This window comes from Mytilus edulis, chromosome 5 (assembly GCF_963676685.1).
Source record: "Mytilus edulis chromosome 5, xbMytEdul2.2, whole genome shotgun sequence".
In the NCBI taxonomy this organism is placed as follows: domain Eukaryota; kingdom Metazoa; phylum Mollusca; class Bivalvia; order Mytilida; family Mytilidae; genus Mytilus; species Mytilus edulis.
In genome coordinates this window covers 92,407,087-92,413,604 of record NC_092348.1, presented here as the reverse complement: position 1 = coordinate 92,413,604, position 6,518 = coordinate 92,407,087, and positions in this window count along the sequence as shown.

Sequence of the window (6,518 nt, the reverse complement as noted above, 5' to 3'; positions counted from 1 at the left end):
GAGGGACGAAAGATATCAAAGGGACAGTCAAACTCATAGATCGAAAATAAACTGACAACGTCATGGCTGGAAAAGAAAAAGACAAACAGAAAAATAATAGTACACAAGACACAGCATAGAACATTAAAGACTAAGCAACACGAACACCACCAAAATCGGGAGGTATAACACGCACAACTTAAGACGCTTTCCCTTTGATTCTATTATAGAAGTATAACACGCACAACTTAAGACGCTTTCCCTCTGATTCTATTATAGAAGTATGTATTTTTACATATTGGACAAGATTTGCTTAAATAGCAAATATGGTATAAATGTTAAAATGGTACGCCAAAGGTAATTCAGATATCATCACAAAGGTTACAATGTCTGCATAACGGTTGTAGTAAGAGTGATATACATTTTTTAAACAGACAATTTTTATAGAAAATTTGTTCTGTGATGAGACAACATGAAAGACAAGAAGAAGCCTTCTGATGGCGACATTTCATTCATTTTGAAAAAGTATCACTTTGTTTACATTTAGCATCGACTAAATATGCATTCGCCTATTACTCAGGATAATGATTTAAATGACAGCTAGCTGTTTTACATGATAAATTTGACAGTTTTCTGAATGATAGAATAAATCTTTAATGTTTACATGTAAAAGAGGCTAGACATTGAGGAAGTAAAAATTTCAAAACGGAAGGAACATGCTTATCTGTAATCAATGTATTAAAACCATGAAACCAAGACTTCAATGCAATTAAGTAGTGAATGTTGACTTGCTTTGATGCCCTTTTTTTCTGTGTTTGTTATTGTTGCTAGTAATTTTTTTTAAATATCGACCGTCTAGAATTGGGTTTCTATTGACAAAGAAGGGCATGCAAGGTATGACCATTTCTAAGTTTATTAACAGTTGCTTTAATGCACTCTTTGCGTTGTACTGTAGAGAATGGGTTATCAGATTAAACGCCCCATATTCCAACTGTTTATTCGATGTTTACTCAAAAATTAATGTGCTAAATGAGTTTTACTTTTCTTGTGACTAAATCGAACTTACTGTTTTTCCGGCAAAACATACAAAATTCAAGTTTCGTTCAGTTCATCATTCCACCATGGTTTCTTCAAAACGACCCCTCTTACCACTATTAAGAGCACTAATTGTTTTTCTTACATTGTGTGCATTTAACTCTGTAATATATCAAGAGATTCACAATAAATATCATGTATCTCAATTTGATTACCCCAAAAAATAAAAAAAATAACAAAATTACCGAACTCCGAGTAAAATTCAAAACGGAAATTCCCTAATCAAATAGCAAAAACTCAAACACATCATACGAATGGATAACAACTGTCATATTTCTGACTTGGTACAGATATGTTCTTATGTAGAAAATACCTGATTTTATAGCTAGCTAAACATCTCACTTGAATGGCAATCACATACAATTCCATTTAATTGACAACGTATGAACAATACAAACAGACATAATAGACATAATAGGTAAAAATGCCAAAAAGGGAAAGGGGGGGGTGGGGGTTGTAAATCGGTCAATATTGTGTTATAATTTAATTTTGGATGTAACGCGTCTTCTGATTGGCTGAAGTTTTTTTTTATTAGCCCAAAGACATAATTTAGTCATAAGACCGTTACGTCATCAACGGTTTTTTCATGGTTTTCTACGGTTTAAAATGTAATTAAGAATTAAATTATAAGAAATGACTGTAATATTTTTTCTGTCTATTCGAAATAACATAAAAAATGTGGTGCACACTGTTAAATAACCCGCTACGCGCGTTATTCAGTGTGCACCAATTTTTTATATGTTATTTCTTCATAGACAGAAAAAATATTACAGTCATTCCTTAAATAATGGTATTCACTATAAAACAAACAAACATGTCAACAACAAAAAACATGAAAAGGCATGCAGACACATCACACCAGCAAAAAACGAAAGACAAGATAACAAAGCACAACAAACCCATGACGAGAAGTACAATTACCGAGTCACACCAAATGGACAAAACCAAAACATTACTAAACAGTAAAAGTAATATTCACACATACAAAAGAATACTGATAAACGTTATTTAGGAGATAAACAATGTCAATACAGTTGCACTTCGAGACCATTCTGTATACACATTCAATTAGCTCTACCAATCTGGAAGCTTATGCTTATAAAGACAAACAATTGGATTGTTTGCGCTAATTTGGAAATTATTTTTTACATTTTTGGGGGATAGCTCAAAATCGTAATGTACATATAACTTTTAAAAGTTCTACTCTAGAAGATTTGCAAATAACTCATCATTGATACCAGAATTGAATTTTGTTTTTACACAAGACGCACGTTTCGTCTTCAAAAGACTCATCAGTGACCCTCTAATCCAAAACAATTTAAAAGGACAAATAAATATGGTAAATTGTTAAAGAGTATGCTAAAGGAAATCCAGATAATTACCACAAAGGTTGGAATGTCTTAATAACGGTTGTGGTAAGAGTGATATACATCTAACATACAATTACATATAGTAATATTGCAGATGTGATTGAGACAACATGCAAGACAGGAAGAATCATTCTCAGGTGACATTTCATTCTTTTTTAAACTAGTATTACTTTGTTTACAACAATTACACTTTGTTTACATTTAGAATCGATTAAATATGTATTGGCCTATTACTCAAGATAATAATTGAAAAGACAGCTAGCTGTTCTTCTTGATCAGTCTGATAGGTTTACGAATGATTGAACACATCTTTATCGTTTAAGGAAGACAAGAAATTGAGGAAGTACAAATTTCTAAATGGAAGGAACATACTCATCTATAGTCAATATATTGACCCAATAAATCAAGACTTTAATGAAATTGAGTAGTGCATATTGACCTGTTTTTATGCATTGTTTCTGTTTTCATTTTCTCTGCATACTTTTGTTTATATTGCTGTTTTATGTAGTTTCTTAAACGTAGGTCGATCTTCTAAGATTGGACTACTACTAACGAAATAGGGCATGTTCGATATGGCCATCTCAAAGTTTTTTGAAAGTATGAATGCAAACTTTGCGTGGCACTCTAAAGAACGGGTTGTCGGATTCAACGCCCCTACGACAACTGTGTGTCGGGTTACTATGTTTTTATTAACCCCTCATATGGGTATACTTGTACAACGTGGAAAGTGCAAGTAATCAAATTTATATACTTAAGTAAACCCTTTAGTATAGCAGAAATAAGAATTCACAAGGTGCATGTTCAGTAAATTTCTGTACAGTTGTGAATTATATATGTATTCCACTACACCACAATGTGTTGATGAGTTTAAGGTTTTCGGAAATGTTACCGACAGTTTTCAGTAACCCCACAAAACAGTTAAACTATTTTTTGAAATCCATAAATTTCATTAAATGGCGTTTACGTCGATTAAACACATTATATTGAACTTGACTAGAGTTTCGATTTCCGTTTATATTTAGAAAATTTGTTTCACATAAAGTAATAAATCATTTCTGCATGTATAACAGCAAAAACCTGCCATCAATTTTCCTGTTTAAACGACAATTTACCTTTTAGATTTGAAGCAGATTGCTTAAAGTGCAAAAGAGTAATTTCCTGTTTCAGTATAAATAAATATTAGTTAAACGGAAATAAATCTAAGCTTGCGTAACCAGGCAAAACGTGTTAGCTCATTTTCTTTCAGTTCCAAATGAATGTTTTTTCTCTTCTGAAACAACAATTTGTCAATTATCTTTCCGCTTCTCTCACTTATATAGTTGGACTTGATTTATGAATGTCTTCATTTCGTGAGTGATATGAATGGCATTAACTCAAATTTAAATATAAATGCAAAATAGTCACGGGTAGATTAGCTAACACGTTTGTAAAAAACTGAACAAAGCAGGGCAGTGAAAAGTAAAAACATTGAACTTCAGCGAAACTTACATTAGGAAATTAAAATCCCTTATCAAATGGCAAAACCATGAGGACAAACACATCAAACGAATGGATAACAACTGTCATATTCCTGACTTGTAACAGACATTTCCTTACGTATAAAATGGTGGATAAAACCTAGTTTTATAGCTAGCTAAACGTCCCACCTGGTTGACAGTCGACCACAATTCCATTTTATTGACAATAATGTGTGCACATAACAAACACACTTAATACTAGCAGATGAAATTGTCAAAATAAGGGTACAGCCGTCCAAATTTTGATAAAATCTTTATCACTATAAAAATAATTTAATGATTTTTTAATAGTGGTATGGAGATAAATAGTGCAAACTCCTGCACTCTGACTATTCCGAGCTCTTAAACTTATGCAAGGAAAATATATTTTCATGAGCAATGCATGAACTCTGAACAACGATTTTTGTTAGATCAATGTAGAGCTCATAACTATCATGACAAAAGTCATAAAACATACCAATGCTACGAATGTTATGGCAGAAGTGATCAAATAGTTCGTTTATATGTGTGTTGGCGTTTGTTTTGGTAACACTTCAGTGTTCCTGGTGTTCCTTTGTGTCTCTTATAGTTGATGTTTTTCCTTGGGGTTAAGTAACCCGGATTTGTATTTTCTCAATCGATTTATAACTTTTAAACACCGGTATACTACTGTTGCCTTTATTTAGCATTGCAAGGGTGAAGCACCATTTGACTATTCTGTCTGAAGTATCGCCAGAGGCATTCGAGCCTCAATAAGACTGGGCAATAATGACTGATATCCTTTGGATTGATACAAAGTGATGTAAGTTTCGTACACTGTATAAGACTATAAGCATTACAAATGGTATTCAAACTATTTCCTTCTGTCACATATTGTAACGCCCCGGAGATTTGAAAGCTGATATATTTTACTGTGGTCTCCGTTCCACACTTGATACACGCAGAATTACGTTGTTGTATTGTAATTCGTATTTTACAGAAGAAATAGCTTACTTAGACCTTATATTGTATACTGACTTCTTTAAATCTATATATCGACTCTATTTATGTGTGTAATTGTTCATTTTGTATTTGTTAATACTTAGTTTCAGTATAACGCGCCAAATGTAACGTTACGTGACACGTTGTATAAAATACGGAACGCATGTTCTTATGTTGAGCTTATCTCCAAAAACCTCCATGCAGTTAGCAGTATCTCTTAAACTATAATGTGCTGCACCAAGTAAAATCGCTTGGTGAAAATATTTATGCTGTTGAACTGTTTGCTCGGGTAAATGACTTACCATGCACCGAGTATGCAGATTATTTAAATGAAGTGCACCAAGTAGATTTGCTGCACCGAGTAGTAGTTGAATGCCGTGCACCAAGTAGATCTTCCAAGTAGATTGCACTGAGCAATTGTTTTATTAAAATTGGTGCAAGTAATACACCTTGCCGTATTGCTTATTATATAATTAACGTATTTTGTTTCATGAACCACTGTAGTTGATGTATTGTTTAAATAGAAATAATACAATTTAATGAACTTCCATAATGATTTTTATTATTACTTCCTTCACCGGAGACCCACAAAAGTAACTACGGGTGTATATCCTGACAAGAAAACCCCGGAACGTTACAATATATAGTCTGTAGACTTAATATTGATTGTTGTTTAAGAGTTACATTATGTATGGAATTTTACTTTTTTCAAATTTCGCGATAAATTAGATTTCTTTCAGTTCTCGATAAAAAGAAATCATGGTATAAGTGCTGCACTCGAATGGAATAGGAATAACAAACACGAACGACATTTCTCCCAATTTTGCGTTGCCCGATCTACTAAAACATTGAACCCCAAATTATAAAAGAGTGTAAAAAACATGGTCAGATCGACTATTTCATCCAGTTATAAAACCCACTCTAGAGAGTTGCATTGTGTTCTTTTTCTCCATATCGGTGCTTTTGTTGTTTTGTTGTCGAAATTGTACTATTTGTTTGTGTAATTCTCTGTCCTGAATGTTCTTGCATTTATTTGTATACTGTATTCCTGTCATGTAATGGTGTTTACTTTAGTGTTATATTTTACTTTGTCATAAAAGTGTGAGATTTGGCTAGCCGCAAAACCAGGTTCAACCCACCATTTTTTTCTTAAATGTCCTGTACCGAGTCAGGAAATTGGCCATTGTTATATTATAGTTCGTTTCTGTGTGTGTTACATTTTAGTGCTGTGTTTCTGTTGTGTCGTATTTGTCCTCTTACATTTGATGTGTTTCCCCCAGTTTGTTTGAAACCCAGATTTGGTTTTTCTCAATCGATTTTGAATTTCGTTCAGCGGTATACTACTGACGCCTTTATTTCTAAAATAATTTCAGATAGCTTTCGATAACTCCATGAGCCCAATAAGGCGCAAGCCAGAACAGACTGTGCGAGGGCTGTATAGCCAGTCAAGGTCGGTAAAAACTTTCATCATCATCATTAACTGGTAGCACAGTATACGATTTGTGGCATATGGACAACCACTCATCTATCCATCCATTCATATGAACATAATTGATTCTGTGCTCCTGAATAAATATAAATCTTATAGAAGTGACCG